Below are 24,070 nucleotides of genomic sequence, written 5' to 3' on the forward strand. Positions count from 1 at the left end.
TGCTGCGTTCAATTTGTAGTTATCAAAGCATGTATGATATAACAAAAAATATATTTCAAGTATTTCAAAAAATATATTCAGTTGTAATGGCTAGTCGCCCATAGTCACTTACAGAATGTAAATTAAAAGAAAAGCTTTTTATCAGAGTTCCATGTACTTGCTTAGTTTCTTTATTTGTAAAAAATAATAATAATAATAAATGTAGTCTTTATCAGAGTGATCAGTTCTTAAAACTGTGCTCTCTGGAGAAATATCAAAACAGGAATGACAACATAACTCATTTCTATTAAAGAAAATAATAAATTTAATGCCTTTTGACAATTGTTCTAGCTTCTACTGGATATACTGGTTATCTTTTCATTATTTTTATGTATTGCTCAAGAAGATTTGTATCACTTATATGATTGAAAAGAAAAAAAACCTTATATTTACCCAATTTGGGTAAATGCCTGGGTATTTACCCAAGGTAAATACCCAAAAAATATTTTCCGGTAAAAATCCCATCACTAGTCACAACACGCCGTATTATACACATTACCCAAAGGTGGTTAAAAGGTGCGGTAGACAGGAACGGATGAAGGGAAAGAAGACGTCAGGTATACTTGAGCAGTATATTTTCAAACTCTTTAGGCTGTAAAACATGCATAGCTCAGAGCAGTAAAATTAGTTACTGGCCTAGTATTTTTAAACCTAGTAACATTTGTCCTATTTTATTCACCGTTTGGCTCTAAGCTTAAAGTTTTTGTTCACGCTGCATTGCATTTAAGCTCTCCGTTCAAATGTTTGTATATAGGAAAAGAGTACTTACGAATATACACATGAAGATATTGGAGCAAGCTTTTGGATAAGAAACCAGAATCATGCGGACGAAAGCCCGTAGGACTTAGAACCTCAGTTGAAAAGTTCTTTCTACTCTCGCCCGGAATGGAACACAGGTTGTCAGATTGGCAGTCGGTCGTTTTAACGACTAGATTTCATGTCAGCCCAAGGCCAGAAAACAGAGATTATAAATTGCTTTATTATTATTTTTTAAACTAAAAAATATTTTGTGGGGGGAAGAATTTAAATGTTGGAAACTTAATTTTGTCCTTTGCAAATTTACTGGCTTATAATGTCATTTTTTTTTCAAAAAATTTCCCTATTCAAAGAAAAAAAAAAGCTTTTGCAACAAGGCCGCAAAGGACAGGTAAATTTCTTTCAAGCATGTATTTTATTGATGCGCGACCTATTGCACGGTCTGCTCTTGATAGATGCAATATACAAATACTGATAAAAAAAACCTTTTTCCCTCTTCGCGTCACAGTTGCCCGAGTGGAGCCACCTCCGTGGCGTTAGACGCGTTCGGCTGCTGTCCGCACGGTTGTGAGGGTAGTGGTTTTTAATGCACCCCTTGGGCTTGGGTGTTGTTGCGTAGTGTCGTGGTTGTTCTTGTGGAATGTATTAAGCGGAAATCTGTAATCAGAAATCAGTTTATGTGCTATGAATATGTAGCAAAGATCAGCGTGAATGTTAAATAGGTGGGCTAAAGCATAGATTCATTAATGCAAGGGTCCCTAGTTCGATCCTCGTTCACGGGAAGATAGCTTTTTCTTTTTTTATTTTGCGTCTTAGAACGGCCGCCACTTTGAAATTTTCTAACGGTTCATTCTGATTTTCACACACATCTAGTGTATTGTTAACCTCGATATTTTGGTCAAATATGGAGCCGATCGGTTCATAATTGTAAAAATTACGAATTTTTCAAAAGTTCAAATGGCCACTGTTTTGAAATGTTTCATCCGATCACTCTGGCTAACGAACTCGTTCGAGCTACTGATACGACCAATTTTTATATCAAGCTTGGTTTCAATCCGTGAAAAATTACGGCAGCTAGAGCGTTCACAAGAAACCTCTTATATATATATATCAGGGCCGTGCTGGGATACTAATGAGGGCGGTGGACAAGTCTACTAAAAGGGCGCCCATACAAACGGGAATATATATATATATATATATATATATATATATAGAGAGAGAGAGAGAGAGAGAGAGAGAGAGAGACTTTGACAGAAAGTATGGGTGTTATTTTATATTAAAATCACCACCAAATTTGTTTTAGTATTAACGTAAATAGCTAACCTCGAATCGAAATCCTCTTTACTACAGAAAAACTTTTTAGTTTCTGCAATAGCATCTCTGTCAAATAAAAAAGAGCTAAGTGTATCAACAACTTAATATAGCACGCCTATGGACGCAGGAGGCTCATTGCCGCGTTTACAAAAGCTCTCCATTGATTTCTGTCCTTAGAAAACTGAACCCAGTCTCTACTTTATATTTCAATCTCTGCGAGAACTATTTTAATATTGTCCTCCCATCTGTGCCTCGGTCTTCCTAACGGTCATTTGCCTATTTGGATTTCCAGTTACAACTTCGAAAGCGTTTCTAATTTCTTCCATTCTGGGTACATAACCATTTGAGCCTCCTAGACTTGATGACCTTTAACAATGTTTGGTAAACGGTATAAAATTATGCAGTTCCTCCTTACGAAGTTTCCGCCTTTCCCCATTCCCGTTCCTTTTGGAGTTCAAATATTTGTTTAAGAATCTTGTTTTCAAATACTTTCAGTCTGCGATATTCCCTCAGAGTCAGTGACCATGTTTCGCAACCATACAGCACAACAGGCATGATTATCGTTTTATATTTTGAGCTACAAATTTCTCAACAGAATTAGCGTCAAAAAAGATTTTTAACTGAATAATAGCACGAAATTCCTGCTTTTAGTTGACATCAATTTTTTTCAGTGATTATGGTTTTGGTCTGTTGATAATGATCCTAGATATTTGAAAGTATCCACTTTGTCGAAAGAAAATATTATTTGGTATTTTAACGCATCCATAAAATGAAGTATCACGATCCCGACAAACTACCATTTATTTAGTTTTCTCTGCATTTACTTTTAAGCCTATATCCCTGCAAGCGGTAATTAAGATTTCTGCATTCCTTTCTATTATTTTATCATTACCTATTAAATTTACATCATCAGCATACGCCATAACCTGGCAAATACAATTCAGCTCTGGGACTTGATTGCTGTCTTTGATTTTCCTTATCGTGTTCTCCAGAACAAAGTTAAGTAATAATGACGACAACGCATCTCCTTGTTTCAGGTCATTCTAAACGTGAAAGCTCGTGAACAAGAATTTCTCTATTCAAGCCTTACTTTGGGATTCATTTAAAAATATCTTAATTAATCTACCTTTTCTGTAAGCATATTGTACAATGTTTCCCTCCTACCAGAGTCAATAATTGATGTGGCAGAATGTTGTATTCTCTCATTTCTTTTCAAGTATTAGTCGAATGGTAAATATCTGGTCGATAGTTGATAGATTTTACCTAAATCCGTTCTGATAATCTCCAATAATTTCATCTGCGTATGGAGTCAATCTTGCTAATACAATGTTTAAGAGGATTTATTGGATGTTGACAGAAGAGAAATGCCTCGGTAATTATTAAATCTGTTTGGTTGCTTTTCTTGTGAACTGGAACAGTGATTGATTCTCTTCACTCTTGTGGTAATTCCTCCTTGTTCCCGATAATGAGAATTAGTTTGTGTATCTTGCTCTATAATTTTTTCCTCCAGCTAAAATTAAGTCAACCAGAATTTCGTCTACAAACGGAGATATGTGTTTATTATTTTTAAATAGCGATTACTATTTCTGTCTGGTTAGGTTCTGGAATATACGGTTATGTTGCATGCATTTCACTTTCTCCACGCGCATTAGTTTTTGGCTATGTGTTAAGCAAATCGTCAAAGAAATCTTTCCATTTATTTAAGATGCTATCTGTATCAGTGAGAACTGTTCCTTTAGGTTTCTTTAATATATAAGCACAAAGTTGATAGCCTTTCTTAAATTCGTTGATGCATTTATACATGCCCCGAATGTTTTTGTTTTCACTATTATCTTCAAGTTAATTAATTTTAACTTTCAAAAGTCTCGTTTCTTTGTTCTAAAAGTTTTAGAAGTTTTCTGCCAGATGACAATGAAATTTTATGTAGTTATTTCGTTCGGATTTTGTAGCCAACACAGTTTCTTCTGTTTTCTCTTCTCTGCTACTTTAGTGCATTTCTGGTTTAACCATGGTTTGTTCCTACGTATTTCTGCGTGCTCCAATATTTCTTTTGCTGAAATTTTAATGTTATCTCTAAATTCAACCAAGTATCTTGAACACTAGTGCACTCCGAACCTTCTAAAACCAAGAATCTATTCGACACTTCAATCTGGCTCTCCTCTCACCTGACTCTCCTCTATTTTAAAAAAATTAAACCGCTCCGTTTTCAGATATTGAATATTTCCTTTATTCAACGATAGTCTCTCTCTTACTATCACAATCAACTCCTCTGAACGACCAAACATCAGTTGTGCTAGACTGTTCTTTTCTGTCTACTAAAACATGATCAGTCTGAATATGTGTTTTTCCATCTGATGAAATCCAAGTATATTTATAATTGTCGCGATGTGGGAATTTTGTAATCTTCACGATAAGGTTTCTGGATGTTGCAAAGTTCACGAGTCTAACGCCGTTGTTACAACCTTTCTTATGCAGACATTTATTCCCTATAATCGGTTTGAAAATACCCTCTGGTCCTACCTTCGCATTGAAACCGCTTAACAGAATTTTCATATGATATTGAAGGAGATGACCAAATACCCGTTCTATTCTTTCGTAAAAACTGTATTTTTTAAATCGCCATCCTTATTTTCTGTTGGGAATGTGCATTTAAAACAATAATATTACACCACCGACCCTTAAGAGAAGTAAAAGAAAATCTATCATTAACAAATTCAACCTATGTAATTGCTGATATTACGTTTCGTTTGTAAACGAAAAGCCCTGTTTCTAGTTGGTAATTTTTAATTTGTTCCCCGTAAAAGAACGTAAAATTTTCCGACTTGACTCCTTCATTTCCTTCTCATCTAACTTCCTCATATCCTACTAGGTACAACCTCTATTTCTAAACTCATTTTTTTACAAATTTTAACGCGCCTGCCCTATAGAGACTTCTTATATTCCATGTTTTAAATCTCATGTCGATTTCATTTTCTTGAGTTCGTGCCAAGTTATCAGTTCTGATCCGAGGATTCTGCGAACTTATCTGAACAATCCTTCCTTTACAGGATGAGGTTGTCAGCCTCACACTAAATTCTCAAGCTGGATTATCACCCCTTGTCTGTCCGCGACTGCTTACTCAGTATATTCACAGCTAACCTCTATATCCCAGAGGCCTTCTCCTCGATCCACAACCTGAGGACGCGCCGTGCCGTGGTGACAGGAAGAACACATTTTACGGAAATTAATACAGCTATATTTCAGAAATACAACAGGTACTGATTATCCGAACACTGCTTTAAAACACACAGGAACAATCAATATGCTCGGGTATATGGATGCATATTAAGACTGTGAAAGCTTCAATGCCGTAAAAATCGTAAATTAGAGACTAGTGTCAGTGTAGTATTACATAAATGCAGCGTACGTTTGACTATCCGAACTATTCTTGATGCATCACATTGTTTCGCTTTATAGCTATATAACTTTATAATATTTTTGTAAGTGATTATACTCTTTACCTGTTCTCTGTCAATAGCAACTGTATGAATTTATAATACAAAACTGAAATACAGAAAAATAAAATTAAAAAAAATAATGTGATATTTCGCAGGGCATCTTATGTAAAGGGCGCCTTGTATTCTTCACAGGTTCTGTACTACCAGTCAGTATTTGAATTTATTAAACAAAGCTGGTATACAGGATAACTAAAACCACTTATCTATAATGTGATGTTTCGTAGGGCGCCTTAGGTAAAGGGCGCACTGTACCTTTCACGGGTTCTTGGCCAACAGTAACTGTGAGTATTTATTGTACAGAACTGTGTTATACAGGAGAGTAAATAAAATCGTTCATCTTTGATGTGGTCTCGGAAGGGCACCTAATGTAAAGGGCGCACTGCACCTTTCACGGGTTCTTTACCAATAAAAACTATAAGAATTTATTACTAAAAACTTGTACCTTTATTTATACCGCGATATTTCGGAGGGCCAGCACGGGCCTGATATATATATATATATATATATATATATATATATATATATATATATAGGAACTGAGGGTGATTTTAGTGTCAGGAGTCATGATCGGCCAAATATATAGAAATTTTCCGGAAGTGCTGCCATGAGAGTCTCTGTAATAGGCAATTTTTAAAGAAAACTACCTAAAAATCAGGGGAGGGGAGGATGGTAAAAATAGAACTCCTCCTGGTACAAACTAAGAAATTCTTCAAATATCTTTGTTCATGTGTATCATGAGTCAGTCTTTCTAGAGCATGCTTAAGGAAGCTCATGTGCACAATTTCTCCTAGTGTGTACTAAGAAAAGTTTTATTTTCATCTTCCTGAAAAGTTTCGTTTTTGGGCAATGGTTATTATTATTATTATTATTATTATTATTATTATTTTAATGCTACGTCCCGAGGAAGGAGTTACGTAAAGGACTAAAATATGATGATATGATGCTGATGATGATACCGAAAGGTAGCTACATTTTCTTTGCGAGCATATTCGTAAAAGCTATTTCCCCTATTTGATTTTCCAATTTGCCTTTAGACACCTTTCGTTGTTCTGTATGTACATATAAGCAATTTTAAAAGCAGTTTAAAATTTTCCTGTCGTAATAATTGTCCAGCAGTTAGTAAGCGCAAACAACAAAGAAGTTTGTGTTAGCTGAGTCAACGAGACAGATTCACGGGTTTGTATCCCCTTTTCACAGGATACCTTCTAATTTTTCAATACCGTAGGGATAGTCTGAATTCTGGTTAGCCCTCTGTAGTTCAATGTATTGTTGATGTTCGTGACCAATCATGCAGGACGTACAAGAAATATAGATTAACTCTGTATCTGTCATCACTATTTATATGTACTGCGATTTTTCCTAAGAATAACAAGACCCTTCATCTAATTTTAATTCGGTTTATAATAATAATAAATCACAGCCATATTCGATCCACTACTGGATGAGGCCTCCTCCCAGAGGAAGGAATTGGTCTACTGCTCCCACGCTGACCAGACGGGTTGGGAGAGGAGAGCCGAAGCTTTCACTGTGATCGTCACTATCTTCATTCATAGCAGTTCCCCAATTGCATTACGATGCTGGGTGGGCACCGTTCCAGACCCACGCCTCGGAAACCATCGTAGCGTCGGGCATCGAACCCGGGACCCCTCAGTCCGTAGTCAGCGACGCTAACCACTAGACCACTACCGGGGCGGTCTAGTGGTTATTTGATAATATATTTTTAGTAGTTTCACTGCTTAAGCACCAGGTTGTAATTGAAAACTAAGAATGTACTGTTTCCTGAGAAAATGGCTTCTAATCTTGCTAAATGTCTAAGTTTCTCAGAGCTTTACTTAGTTTCACCAAATCAGTGTTCAAACACTATCTTCACATTTTTTTTTCTTGCTAGGCCTACTACTTCTTAATCATTGCAAGGGAAAAATAGCCTTTTCTGAAGTTCTCATACACGATAGAACTGTACAAACCTCAGTAGTGTTCTTATATTACTAAAAGGTTGTAAAGCAATTTCAGAAATGTCCAACGAACATTTAGTAATACTATTTTAGCCCTAACTACTTTCCAACACTTAAAATTTTAATACATTTCTGATACAAAAATGACACTTTATTTGCGAAAATTAGACAAGTAATTTCAGCATTGCTAATAAAATTAACTTCTGCAGCACCTCCAGTAAAATCTCTTGATTTTTCACCAGTGGCACCATGAATTGAAAGGGTACATGGTGTAACAAATGAGGGTACTTATCCAATTTGCCAACCCTTTTTAACATTATTTTTCATTTCTTCGTGATTGAGATTTTACTAGTGTTAGTTTTTACCCCGATGTGGACTCCCATCTTTCCGTATACGTATACGTCCGTGTAACGGCATCCTATCCTATTTGTTCTCTTATATTCCTGATTTTATAAATACTCATTTAAAAGCCCCATATCCGGTTTTCTAAGAACTGTCTACTGATCTCAGGGTACAAAAATAGATGACAAAGAGTCTGCAGCACTTGCTGCCAGTGCTGCTGGTTTAAGTGTGGGTTTCAAACTTGTTTGGATCAACTATTATTCCCTTAGATGGTTTAAAGAAAAAGTTCTAATACACAAAAATTACAAATAACTGGTCTTGCACGAAATTTTGTTGCAGAACTACCCCTAATGAAATCTAGAGTTAATGTGTAATAGAAGCATTTTTATTTCTTTTACAGAAAAAATCCTATTGAATACAGATGCCTAAGAGTGACCACTGTGTTTTATCTTCAACTGCATACGAAAGAATAAGGAGAGAGGTCAACCGACAGTTTGAAGATATAGTGGCAAGTGTTGAACTCTCTAGGAATAATGAATCAGACAGTACCATTGTTTGTGACAAAGATAAGTTTCAATTCGTACAAGAAAACAGCACATGTACATCAGCACATGAAGTCAGTGTTAGTGACATCGAATTAATGAATGTAGTGAATTCAGTATTAGTGATGTTGAAAGTAGTGCACACAGTGACTGCGCGATATATATTCAAGATACAATTTATTTTTCTGACTTTTCCGTAGGAAAAGCCAGATAGGCATATGCACGTTCTACACCCGTAAATCTGGTATTATTTTTTCAGTCATAAAGGACCCTGCCCTTTTCTTATGGAAAATTGCTCTCGGTCAATTTATTATTTCTAACTATGCCACGGTTCCCACCCACCTGAAAAACCGGGAAAAGTCAGGGAATTCACCTTATTCGTAAAAAATCCTGGAAAAGTCAGGGAATTTCAATATGAGTTTATGACTTTCAAATCCAATTTTTAACTTTTATAGTGCTAAGCAGGAATTTCTTCTGGTTCATCGCAAGACGAGCCAGTAGTTTGACATTTCTTTTTTAAAATGATGTTACGGCTTTTAAACGACGAATATAAATGTACATGCACAATATACCTCTGGTCAGAAGAAATAAAGTTCCTTTTTTATATTATATACATACCTGGAAATTTATAAATTGTGCCCTGGAAAACCAGCAAAAGTCAGGGAATTCGTGCTTTCCAAATAAGTAGGAACCCTGTATGCACAAACGAAAGGTTTTGATGTGTAGGTAGAAAGTCTCCATGGGCACAAATCTCTAACAATTATATTTCTCGAGTTATATAGGTTTAAAGTCACGCGATGTCATGAAAACCGCGTGAAATGAAACTGCAATCTGCGCGTACTCCACTGACATTCCGCGTGATACATTATTCGCCAAAATATTACTTCGGAGGATACGATGGCAGTTAGTCAATGACATCAAAGCTAGCAGAAACTCATAATGGCATTGGCTAACTGGCTTTCGATCCCCTCGAAGCTGCATTTTCGCGAATAATGCATCACGCGGGTTGTCGAAGTAGCTTGTAGTTCACGATGCGATCACAGATGTTGCGCAGTCCAGTCATGGGCACATTATAGTTTTATTTCACGCGGTTTTCATGACGTACTGTAAACCCATATAACTCGAGAAATATAATATTTAGAAATTCGTGCCCATGGAGACGTTTTATCGACACATCAAGGCCTTTCGTTTGCGCATAGTTAGAAATAATTTGACCAAGAGTCATTTTCCATAAGAAAAGGGCGGGGTCCTTAGAATTAAGCACATACATTTTTCTGTGATATAACTTGAAGATATTGACCATTTGCACTTTTCTTTAGATTTCCTCTTCTTTTGTGTTTATAAATAAGCGTTTGTTTGAATAAAGTGAGATTTTAGTTTTAATTACTTCCTTTGGTTCTTTCCAGATTTTATGCCTTCGTAAATTTACTTTAAAATTCATTATTAACTTCTGTAACACTCTCGTAGTGATGCACAATCAATGCATTATTTTCTAATAAGGCTATAGTTCAATTTGCCACACAAATGGAAGTGAGAACTCGTGGCTCATAAGTGCAGGATCTCTCATAATTTATATTTACAGTTTGTGCACTTTACTCCCTACAGTCAAACATTCCAACATGTAATAGCTTATCAACATGTATATTTTAAATCTAAAATCGAATAAAATCGAATGAATCGGATGTGTGTCACGATTGAAAAGGGTTTATTTTTTAACTCTGTTTGGCAACACATGTCTTAATTCTTATCTCCTCGATGTATTTTTTACACTTATTTGTTGCTTCAACCAAGGTCAGTTCAAGAAGCTTAATTGTTGAAACTTTGCATTCAAAAATGATAACGCAAATGTAAAGTAAAAAAAAAAAATCATCAGACAATAATAGCAAAATATAACCTTGTGGAATTCACCATGTCTGACAATTTTAACATTCTCGGTTGACATTTTTATCGAAAGCGACGAATTATATTTTAGAGTAAAAAATACATTCGGGAGATAGAAAGATGTAGAAGCGATGGAGGAACGCCTATAGGTTAATTTTTTCTTTATTGGATCTTTTTAGTTGGTGTCCAACAATTCCCCAATATCCTGAATAGCATAAATAATTATTGAATTATATTTTGCTTCAAATTATGTGAAATTCTTTGTTATCGTTAATAATTGTCAAAACTCCTTCGTCAGTTTGTTCTCCCCGTCCTCGTCCCACTCGCCATATTGTCCGCCTCCTTAATTTTCCACCAATTAGCAGGAGGCTTCTGCCAACACAGAATACTGTACTTTAAAGTCCCAAAATGCCTGACCTGATTGAATTTTTTTTAACAATAGCTATAGTAAGAATGAAAAGAAAATTGCTTGTTCTTAGTGCAATTGTTTTATGCTTATAATTGGTTATTCAAATGCACTTTCTCCCATTTTTATTCATAGAGATTTTGACTCAAAATCTGCAGAAACAGAATGAAGCAAATGATATTCCTGCAGATTTTGAGCCAAAGCTGTGAAGCCTCTATGAATAAAAATGAGAGAAAGTACATTTGAATACCCATTACTTCAAGAACAAGCAATTACTTCTTTTTATTCTTAGCTATGGTTACTATAATTCAATCACATCAGATAATGTTTGGACTACAAAATACGGTGTTCCATGTTGGAAGAAAAAGCATCTGCTAATTGGTGGAACACAGGCGTTTCGTGGCGGCGGGACCGCCGATTTCTGTCACTGGTGAGCCACCCAACAGTAAAATTGGAAAAACGGAAACCGGGCCGCCCGCGAGCGTCGCCACTGACCCACCAATTTCTAACGACGCGTCGCTGGTGGGCCATCCAACTGTAACATAACAAAAATATATAAGCGGGCCGCTGGCGATTGTCGCGGCGGGACTACCGATTTCTGTCGCTGGTGGGCCACCCACCAGTAAAATTGGAAAAACGGCCACTGGGTCGCATGCGAGCGTCGCTTCCGGGCCACCATTTCTTAGCGACGTGTCGCAGGCAGCCCATCAGTGGCCCACCGGCGTTTACGGCATGGGGTTAGGTCATTGGTGATGTCATTACTGCTCACATTCCTGGACTTTTCCCAGAATATTATCCATTTTTTCTGTGATTGGTCGCCCACAGCGTGTGGCATTCTGGACATCAAATTTTCTGGAACTTAAAGCGACTGAATTGTGTTTTTGCTGTTTTTTTAACGTATCTTGTTCATAAACAACATTAATTTCTTCGCAGGCCTGCGCAGCATTTACATCTTTATTGCAATAAAATCGTAATGCAGAGCGTTTACCTCTGGTGCTTGGGGTCCCGGGTTCGATCCCAGCCCCCACCAAGTGAACTTTTTGGTGGACAAACACCGTGTGCGTGGGTTTTCTCGGGGCTCTCCCGTTTCCTCCTACTTTCTTCATTCCACCATTTCATTCATTACTCATCATCACCGTCTCCTTTAGCCTAACCGGCATAACCCTGGGACGTAAAACTCAAAGATTTCATTTCATTTCAAAATCGTAATGCAGCTTTGCCGAAAGCACACTCATTTTCACGACATAATGTCTTACGTCTGAATGAGAGAATATCGATACATTTTGCATATACTTGCTTCAACCGTCGGCTAACGAATGATATCAAGCCTTACTCGCTGAGACTCATATAATCTGAGATTGGGATACTCACGCCATCTTTTGTACAAAAGGCTCACTATTTTTGAACCTGAAAGTGAAATTATGCCCCTTTTGCATCAGGACTTGAGATTCATACTCTATGCATCAGGACTTGAGCAAACTGTTATAGGTCTTCTCTAAGCCCTTTATCAATGCATTTTCTACTACTATGCCGCTCACTAAAACGTTTCTTGGGAGGAAATGGGAGTATCCCGAGAAAACCCAAGGACACGATGTTCTCCACAACAAAGTTACTTGGTCGGGGATGGAACCAAGGACCCTACGCAAAGTGTGACAACGTAGCACTCCGTATAAACTGCGATATCGAAGGGCGCAAAGCTGAGAAAATCATAATGTCATATTTGTGATTATTTATCTCTTAAAACAAGTCAAAACAGTTTGATTGAAAAAGCTACTTTAAGATCTTTCTAAAAGTTTTTTTAAGATTGTTAATACACCGCAGCAATTCAGAGATAATGATATCTCACTTTTTACGGAATAACAAGAAAATTACTATGTGTTGAGTAATGAAATTTTCAGAACTTACAGGTAACATATGCATCTACATATGGTGCACAGGAAATTATTTCATGTTATCTCCTTTCCGAGATATAGTCCTATAAACATTGATTTACCAAAAAAGTACGAAAAAATACGCACTTTTTCATTAATTTCTATTTTTTCTCACTACACAATACCAAGAAAATTTGTATGTCTTAAGTATTGAAAAGACAACATTCTAACAATTCCAACGAGGTACGACAATGTAATATAAGTTTTGACTGGACGTCACGGCAGCACCGCCAAGTCAGGGGCCTATCTTTATGAAATGGATAGTAGAGAGTGTACCCATTGATGTGTCGTATTTTCTTCCTCGATGAGCGATGTAGCCAGCAAGAAATCGAAACCCTTCCACTGAGCAATCTGTCTGTTGTTCAATAGCCGGTGATTCGGTAGGTGTTCTGTCATCTGATACAAAGATATTTTCGATTTCGGTTTCGCCTTCAATCATTGCCAAGGGTTGTGTCATATCTGGTAGAATTCATTCTAATAACTCGATGTCAAGAAATCTCCATCATCTTCTTGCGCGATAGTTACTTCATTTGAAAAAAGGATTTCATTTATATTTTTCCCCATAAGCAAAAGCCGCAAACGGTGTTTAAATTCGATTGGTGTCGGATGGTCATAGCCCATGTAACCAAAATGGCTGGGCCAACGTTAAAATCAGGGTTATGTTTAAAACAAAATGTATAAAACATGTGTTTTAAACGAGGGACATTGTTTTATTCAGTTTGTTTTAAACGTGTGTTTTTTTTCGACTATTCTAACGAACTATTCTAAGATCCAAATTCACAAATTTAAAACTTGGGTATTTTTTGATCACTATCATTTCCATAATAATGAAGAGTTCTCGCATCATAAGCTAGAAGAAATTCTCTGACAAATACAACACAACTCAAGGAAAAGAGCAGTGACTAGCCTACAAGGAGCAAATGCCATATTTTAACTAAACAGTTTTTAAGATACATGTTTATCTGCAACATGGGCAGCTAATAATGATTAATGTCTATAGCATAACAAGATAATTAACTCTAGACGCCCGCCAGGGATTTTAACAAAATGGTAGACTCTCACGTTCGGGGCTCTGGTGACCTCCCTAATTTTCACAGTCATGAGTTATACACCATTGGAAAGCTTATAGACCACAAATTCCAATGAGGTAACATTCGTGAAATTCCCGCCGTATTCGTAGAAAAAGAATACATTGAAAAAAAAAGACATTAAAAATCATTAAAAATATGAAAATATTGATTTTGCGGGGACCTGGCACCCTTGCAGCCACCCTACGCTGACAAAATGATGAATGTGTAGGCCACATACGTGGCCGGGTGACATCCAGAAGTCCTAAACGGAAGAAGTCCTAAAAATATAGGCACTAGACCTAAATTTTAGGACTTCTGCAGTTTAGGACTTCTGCCGCGATATGATTTTTAGGACTTGTGCCGTTTAGGTCTTGTGCCTTTTCCATTCACTTGCTTTAGTTCTGAAATTCGCCACCACCACACGAAATTGCGACGATGCAGCAACTAGTAGGCAATAATGTTACGGACGTAGCTAATTTCAACAGTAATAGTTATATTTGTATTACTACGATTATTATTATCACTATCTGTTCTGCACTTATACACGAATTACGTAATACAACCAATTTAATTCTAAGAATTAAATACATAATTAGTTAAGAAATTCGTTTCTTTCGAATGGAGATACGAGAATCCCAAGACAAATTCCTAAACCAAAAATAAATAAATAAACAAAAAATTAAAAAAAAATGTTAAAAAGCATATTTTACCAGAATCCTGAAACCAAGCAAACATTCAGAATGCAATATATACTGTGCGGAGCGTATTTTATTAAGAGTAGGACAAAATCCATCGAAGTTTACTTAATTGGGACAAAAGTTCACTAGACATTTCACGAGTGAACATTAAATACTAACTGTATACATAAAGAACGTAGTAAATTCAAAATTGAACAAAGAACAATTATTATGCAATACAGTGGGTGACATTCATAAGTACTAAACGGCACAAGTCCTAAAAATATAGGCACTAGACCTAAATTTTAGATCCTTTGCCATTTTTGCAGAAATTACTACATACGGTAGTCATTTAGTGGTGTAGCCTGCACATTTTTCTAGGGGAGCAGGCTTTTTATATATTAAAAACAAATCAAAAGTTTATTTCCAGATTACGAAAGCTTCAATAAGACAATAAATTTATACATATTACACATGTACATAAACACATGATATTATTATATTTCCAGTTAGTTTTTTTTTTTTTTTTTTTTTTTTTTTGAAACCTGGACCTTGACAGAGCGTAAATTTAAAACCACAGCTTGTGGGAAATGTACGAATAAGTTAGTTATAAGAAATCGGAAACTGTTCATGGAAGTCCTTTTGTTTGACTGTATTTATCTTCTGTACTCTTATATAAAAGAGTAAAGATGAGTGATTCTTTGGGCATACTACTACAAGTAGAGTCGTTAAATTTTAATTATAAAATATAATTTTCTTATGAAAGCAGTACATAAGAAAGAATGTTTGGAAATAAGTATCGTAAAAAGGTGGGGCAAGGTTCTTTAAAGGATAGTGTATCTCGCAAGTTTTTGAAGCTAGTAAAATGAAACTTGGCATATAAACTTTCCTGTTTAAAGAAAAACTGAAAATTGAACACATAAAAGGTAAAGAGCAGAGGAACCACTTTTTTATATTCGAATTCCCCATTACTTACTCAGAAAATATGTAAATAAATTAAGGAAGGATTTGTTTGAGCTAGATGCGTGAAGCTCGGTATTTGAACTTTTAACTAATAGTAATAAAATACTATATGTTTCAGCGTCTTAAAAATTACACTTCTAAGGGGGAGGGTCAGTTTCTATAATATTAAAATATCCCACTGCTTATGAGATTTGGGTAGAAAACTCTTTAGGCCTCGGTTCATCCAGTTAAGTTAAACCTAACGAGAGTACTAAGTGGCTGATTAATTAGGTTCTTTTAATTATTTTAACATGTTGACGTAGTTTAATTCTTTTAAAATTGTATTCTTTCACATTCTATTATAAACACCCTTCCTTTGTTTTAATTATTAAACACGTTTAATAAACATGAAACAGACTAAACCCCGGTACCGGCCAGGAATGTGTTTTTGGTTTTAAGCCATCATTTGCCGTCCGTAACATAACCTTTGATTTTAACTTGACGTACTATCAAGACTCAAGTCTCAGAAATGTAGCATATATGAAATGTACTACTACTACTATTACTACTACTATACTACTACTACTACTACTACTACTACTACTACTACTACTACTAATAATAATAATAATAATAATAATAATAATAATAATAATAATAATAATAATAATAATAATATGTACTTGTGAAATATGTATGTATCTATGTGTTATTAATTCTTTCATAATCTTGAAAGAAACTTTTGATTTGTTTTTAGTTTGTAAAAATCAAGGCCCTCTAGAACAACTTCCTGGCTACTCCCTGAATGACCATGTATTGGTTTCTGTACACGTATTGTGTTATCACTTACTAGTCTAGTGTTATTTGTAGAACAAGACAATGGTTCTTGTCTTGGAATATTACTAGTTTGGTGTGGTAGTACAGTGATGGAGTGTGACCTATAATTTAATTTCTCTGTAGGGTATGCTATCTGCAATGCAATAAACTGTATATGCTTCTTCTTCCTAACAAGGCTGAGCGATAAGCCCCTGGATTCCATTACAAATAAAGACGAAATTATTTTATAAACTACTTGGTGAACCTTTGTTAATATAACGCTATTAGTTCTTACAACCTTTTGTTAATCTTATTTAACAATTGCAAAATGGAATAAGGGAGAAAATATATAATGATGATGATCGTTTATTTACATAAGGTATACATACAACAAAAGGGAATCTGTTGGTCACTACTGCGTATCTGCTAAACCAGGGTCAAACTCTGTGTGTCACAAAAGTTAGTTTATCAGAGTTTAAAATAATATATATTTTGTTTGACTTACAAAGATTATCATATTAGCAAAATGATTTAAAATAACACGCCAGGCATAAGATAAGCCTTAGGCTATATCGCTTAGAACTGTTTTAAGAGTGAATCTATCATTTATGCATTAAATTTCATTACTGACTACTTACACGTTTCGGCCTCATATTGGAAGTCAGCTTCTCGTGTTCTTTTCCTATCCCACGATAACTGTTTTAATTGCACACTAATTATAGGCACTACAATTCATTAGATGTATCACGTATTCCTCTTTCAAGCCTAGAGTAGCGATCAGGTTTGAGCCCACTACAAACCTCTTTGTGTGGCTACGTAGTCGGGATCGAACTTTTGACCTCTAAAGACAGCTTCAGTGGTAGCCCACAGCAAACCTCTTTGGGTGGCTATATAGAACTGTATGGATCTCAGGATCTCTGAGGTAGGCAACAGTCACAGCCCTCAGCAAACCTTTTAGCGTGGCTTATGGAGCTAAATAATACTGAATTTAACTCTGGGCCTCTCTCTTCCGAAATCGAGGCAGCCTGTTAATCAAGAACTCCTCGGCAAACGTGCAGCACCTTGGCCTTACCCTCCGAGAAGGACCTCCGTGACCTCAAAACCCGAAGTTTAAATACTCCTTACTGTTCTTGGTTTTTCAGGTCACGAACTATTTTCTGTAACTAAATTTTACTGAGTGCGGAATTGATTAAACGTAAAGTTCTTGTATTAAATAAATTTATTTTAATTATATATCTTTCTCATTAATTACAATTAAGTTGCTTTTCAAAGATCCTCTAAAATTTCAGTGACGCACTATGGGCTATAAGCCATTAACTTCTATGGCCATCATGCTACAAACTGCAGACTTAAATAATCGATAAAGCATTTCAGTAGTAAGTAGTTGCCACAATACCAATATGAGCGTATTTAATTCCAATGGTAATAACTATCTTAGTAACACTAAAATTATTATTAATAATGATAACGAGTAAGGAGTAGTTAATTTCGAGTATGACAATTATTTAGTACAGAAAGACTTCTGTACAAGAAATATATGTGTAAAAATAATTTAATTCAAAACAACACAAGAAAAGCAAAATTTTTGACGTACATAACTAAAACAATATTATGTTACTAATATGAGGTCAATGGTGTGGGAATAGAGAAAAACAGACATTATGAAAGATCTGGGAATCACATTTGCTAGGAAGTTAAAATTTTGTCAAAATAGAAATATATCATGGAAAGAGCCAGAAAGGACAGTAGGCTCCTTATTTATTATTTCAAAACGGTAGAATATATATTTATACAAATAAGTTGTAAGAACTAAGGTTCTGTAGTATGAAACAGTACGGTATATCTAAAACTTTGACTAACAGATTGACAGTATTCTTCTTATGGACGCGATGGTAGCGCCACAAGAGATATTTAGGACTTCTGAACTTTAGATCTTGTGCATTTTATGATTTGTGCCACGAAATGATTTTTAGGACTTGTGCCTTTTAGAACTTCTTCCATTTAGGACTTGTGTCGCGAAATAATTTTTAGGACTTGTCCATTTTAGGTCTAATGCCGTTTAGATCTTGTGCCGTTTAGAACTTCTGCCGCGTCCCCATATTTGTGACAATAATGTAAGAAATGGTTGCCATTGCGTAATGAATTCGTTACATGTAGGAAATATTTTCAGAAAAAATATGCGCAGAAAACATTCATTGAATTAGACATTCTCTCCCCTCCCCCACTAGTACCACGTCCATATGCCAATCATTTTTGCTGCACACATCATGTATACGAACAAGAATTATTCTCTAGACCACTTCAGTGAAATATATCTTGTGTTGTATGGGACCGTCCCGAAAATAAATGTAAACTAACCAAATTTGACCCACTCTTCTTCTATAAACAACAAGTACACATAAAGGTTACTACCATGTAGGGGACAACCTCATTGCTTCACATACCAATTTTTATGGATGTACCACAAAGGGGAGAGGAATACCCACCAAAACTTGATGAAAAAAAATGAAAAATTAAAGTCGAACTTCATTCTCCCTTTGTCAGAGAGAGAGAGAGAGAGAGAGAGAAAGAAAGAGAAAGAGAGAGAGAGAGACTTTGAAAGAGTATGGGTGCCATTTTATATCAAAATCACCACCAAATTTGTTTTAATATTAACGTAAATAGCTAACCTCGAATCGAAATCCTCTTTACTACAGAAAAACTTTTAGTTCCTGTAATAACATTTCTGTCAAATAAAAAGAAGCTAAATGTATCAACAACTTAATATAGCTCTATGGCCTATGGACACAGGAGGTTCAATGCCGTGTTTACAAAAGCTCTCCATTGATTTCTGTCCTTAGCCAACTGGGCCCAGTTTCTACTTCATATTTCAATCTCTGCGAGAACCATTTTAATATTGTCCTTCCATCTGCGCCTCGGTCTTCCTAACGGTCATTTTCCTATTTTGATTTCTAGTTACAACTTGTAAAGCGTTTCTAATTTCTTCCATTCTGGCTACATAACCTGACCATTTGAGCCTTCTAGACTTGATGACCCTAACAATGTTTGGTAAACGGTATAAAATTATGCAGTTCCTCCTTATGAAGTTTCCGCCTTTCCCCATTCCCGTTCCTTTTGGAGTTCGAATATTGGTTTAAGAATCTTGTTTTCAAATACTTTCAGTCTGTGATTTTCCCTGAGAGTCAGTGACCATGTTTCGCAACCATACAGCACAACAGACATGATTATCGTTTTATATTTTAAGCTACAAATTCCTTAACAGAATTAGCGACAACAAAAGATTTTTAACTGAATAATAGCACGAAATCCCTGCTTTCAGTTGACATCAAATTTTTTAGTGATTTTGGTTTTGGTCTGTTAATAATGATCCTAGGTATTTGAGGGTTTCCACTCTGTCGAAAGAAAATATTATTTGGTATTTTAACGCATCTATAAAATGCCTTATTACGATCCCGAAAAACTTCCATTTATTTAGTTTTCCCTTCATTTGCTTTCAAGCCTATATCCCTGCAAGTGTTAATTAAGATTTCTGCATTACTTTCTATTATTCTATCATTACCTATTAAATTTACATCATCAGCATACGCTATAACCTGGCAAATACAATTCAGCTCTAGGACCTGATTGCTGTCATTGATTTTCCTTATCATGTTCTCCAAAAGATAGTTAAATAATAATGACGACAACGCATCTCGTTCTTTCAGGTCATTCTCAACGTGAAAGCTCACGAACAAGAATTTCTCTACTCGAACCTTACTTTGGGATTCATTTAAACATATCTTAATTAATCTACCTTTTTCGGTATTGCAAATTCTGTAAGCATGTTGTACAATGTTTCCCTCCTACGGGAGTCTAAAGTCAATAATTGATGTGCCAGGATGTTGTATTCTGTTATTTCTTTTCAAGTATTAGTCGAATATCTGGTCGATAGTTGATCTATTTTACCCAGGGTGCGAATTGCCGGGGGGCATGAGGGGGATTTTCTCCCTCAATCACATTTTGTTCCCCCAAAAGAAGTCAGCTGAAGTATTCCCACCGGGGATGCTCACTTTCCTCCCAAACTATGCTTAGTATAACGCCAAATTTCACTGATTTTTGTCATTTCTTGTAAGTTTAATCTTCTGTCTGTATTTCGAAATGAGCGATGTAAACTATTCAGTTTTGGTCTTTTCTAATTTCCCCACTATTTTCACCGTTGTTTAGTTGAACTTTGTTACTATGACTACAGTTGTTATATGCAACCGTAACCTCGTACCCTTCAGTTCATCGTCGTTCGTGAATTTGAATGTACTAATTGAGCATAAGAAAGTCATATATGGATTTATAAGTGCTCTTAGTGGTTGGCCAAAAGGAAGTAAACAAATAGCTTCTTCCACCATACTTAGGGAAGTTCGGACATGTCATATTCATTCTCTACATTTGTATCGATTGCCATCTTATTTTTATTTTTGTTATATTTTTTCATTCTCCAGTGTATTCTTTATTAGCACATGGTCCTCATTGCCTAGTAGTTTGTGTGTATGCAACTCAAAAGCTGCGTTTGATTTGTGGTAATTAGCATAGTAATCACTAGCAGAGATCGCTAGAGTAATCGTAGCATTTTACAGTTTACGGAAATTAACTTTTGAAACTACTCAAAATCTGAGATATATATTCTCTTGTGGTTATATGTTAACATACACGCTGGGGATGGGCCCCTAGTGAGCAGACATGTGAGTGTGAGTAAGCGCATAATTGAATATTTGTTTCAGCATTTGCTAATACGACTGGTTCTCCATGTTATTGTCTGTGTCTGTATAAGCACTTCAACTGGAGGGGACTTTTTCCATCTTTCTTTTCGCTGTACAGTTTGCTGTCCACGGCAATAATGTTGTCTGGAAAACTCCAATGTAATGTTTTACTTTATTTGAATAACGTAGCACATAGTGAATCAACTCATCTGTTACTTAACAGTAAAGTAATTGTAAGTGTTGAATTTCGAGCTGTCACGGAATTGCTATTTTTTAAAAAGGCATAAAAATTGCAGCTTTAGCGGGGAGTAGAAGCGCAAGCTCGAAATTTGAATTGAGATTTTTCAAATACTTTTCTCGTATGATAGGCTAATACCTAGATTTTTTTTTAAAGTAAGTCCGGTTTAACTGATAATTTTCCTGGTTTTCATAATACTGAAGTAGTTTTGTTTTTCAAGCTGTGTGTAATAACGCGAAATGGAAGATATCAATATGAGTAGAAAAATTAACATATGCTTGTGATAATGGTATCGCTTGGGCCGAATTATTAAGTAAATGAACCTTAGAGAACTACGGGCACAAGGGTGAGTACATTTAAACACGTTCAGAAAGATTAGGTGTGGTGTGTGCATGTCAGAGAATATATACATAGTTATTGTCAGTAGATTATTGAATAAATAAATCTCTTACTTATTAAAGATGTCATATTTATGTGTGGGTGGGTAAGACATTATTGTCTCATTTTGAAGTATTGCACCTTCAGACTTTACGTCCTGTTGGACTAATTTTATCCCCCCTAATATAGATTATCTAATTCGCACACTGATTTTAGCTAAATCCATTCTGATAATCTCCAATAATTTCATCTGCGTATGGAATCAATCTTGCTAATACAATGTTTAAGAGGATTTATTGGATGTTGACAGAAGAGAAATGCCTCGATAATTATTAAATATGTTTTGTTGCTTTTCTTCTGAACTGGAATAATGATTGATTCTCTTCACTCTTGTGGTAATTCCTCCTTGTTTCCAGATAATGAGAATGAGTTTGTTTATCTTGCTCTACAATTTTTCCACTCCAGCTAAAATTAAGTCAACCAGAATTTCGTCTAGAGCTCCTCCGAGGCTAAGCGTGGCTCCCTTTTGCGTGGGAGACCCGGGTTCGATTCCTGGCGGGAGCTCATGTGGTTCGGATTCCACGTTAATCAGTAGGTCCACGTCTCATATAGCCTCGTTGCTGAACGGGACGTTAAACTCAAAATCAACTCAACTCAAGAATTTCGTCTACACCAGGAGATGTGTGTTTAATTTTTTAAAAAAATAGCTATTTCTATTTCTGTCTGGTTAGATTCTGGAATATACAGTTATGCTGCATGCATTTCACTTTTTCCACACGCATTAATTTTTGGCTATGTGTTAAGCAAATCGTCAAAGAAATCTTTCTATCTATTTAAGATGCTATCTGTATCAGTGAGAACTGTTCCTTTAGGTTTCTTTAATATATAAGCACGAAGTTGATAGTCTTTCTTAATTTCGTTGATGCATTTATACATATCCCGAATGTTTTTGTTTTCACTATTATCTTAAGTTAATTGATTTTCAAGTTAATTAATTTTAACTTTCAAAAGTCGCGTTTCTTTGTTCTAAAAGTTTTAGAAGTTTCTCGCCAGATGACAATGAAATTTTATGTAGTTATTTCCTTCGGATTTTGTAGCCAACACAGTTTCTTCTGTTTTCTCTTCTCTGCTACTTTAGTACATTCCTGGTTGAACCATGGTTTGTTCCTACGTTTTTCTGCGTGTTCCAATATTTCTTTGGCTGAAATTTTAATGTTATCTCTAATTTCAACCAAGTATCTTGAACACTAGTGCACTCCGAACCTTCTAAAACCGAGAATCTATTCGACACTTCAATCTGGCTACCCTCTCACCTGACTCCCCTTTATGTAAAACAAAAATAAACCTTCGTTTTCAGATATTGAATATTTCCTTTATTCCACGATAGTCTCTCTCTTACTATCACAATCAACTCCTCTGAACGACCGAACATCAGTTGTGCTTGACCGTTCTTTTCTGTCTACTAAAACATGATCAGTTTGACAACGTGTTTTTCCATCTGATGAAGTCCAAGTATACTTATGAATGTCGCGATGTTGAATTTTGTAATCTTCGCGATAAGGTTTCTGAATATTGCACAGTTCACGAGTCTAACGCCATTGTCATAACCTTCCTTATACAACATTTATTCCCTATAATCGGTTTGAAAAATACCCTCTGGTCTTACCTTTGCTTTGAAACAGCTTAACAGAATTTTCATATTGTATTGCAGGAGATGATCAAATACCCATTCTTTTCTTTCGTAAAAACTGAATTTTTTTAATCGCCATCCTTATTTTCTGTTGTGGCATGTGCATTTAAAACAATAATATTACACCACCGACCCTTAAGAGAAGTAAAAGAAAATCTATCATTAACAAATTCAACCTATGTAATTGCTGATATTACGTATTCGTTTGTGAACGGAAAGCTCTGTTTCTAATTGGTAATTTTTAATTTGTTCCCCGTAAAAGAACGTAACATTTCCGAACTTGACTTCTCCATTTCCTTTTCGTCTAACTTCCTCATATCCCAATAGGTCCAACTTCTATTTCTAAACTCATTTTTTACAAATTTTAACGCGCCTGCCCTATAGAGACTTCTTATATTTCATGCTCCAAATCTCATGTCGATTTTACTTTGCGGAGTTCGTGCAAAGTTTTCAGTTCTGATCCGAGGATTCTTCAAACTTATCTGAACAATCTTTTTTTTTAACTTTTTACAGGATGAGGTTGTTAGCCTCACACCAAATTCTCAAGCTGGATTATCACCCCTTGTCTGTCCGCGACTACGTACTCAGTATATTAGCAGTTAACCTCTATAGCCCAGAAGACTTTTCCTCGATTCACAACCTGAGGATGCTCCGTGCCGTGGTGACAGGAAGACCACATTTTGCGGAAATTGATACAGCTATATTTCAGAAATACAACAGGTACTGATTTTCCGAACACTGCTTTAAAACACACAGGAACAACCAATATGTTCGGATATATGGATGCATATTAAGACTGTGAAAGCTTCGATGCCGTAAAAATCGTACATTAGAGACTAGTGTTAGTGTAGTATTACATAAATGCATCG

This window comes from Thermobia domestica, chromosome 7, assembly GCF_964235325.1.
Source record: "Thermobia domestica chromosome 7, izTheDome1.hap1.1, whole genome shotgun sequence".
In the NCBI taxonomy this organism is placed as follows: Eukaryota; Metazoa; Arthropoda; class Insecta; order Zygentoma; family Lepismatidae; genus Thermobia; species Thermobia domestica.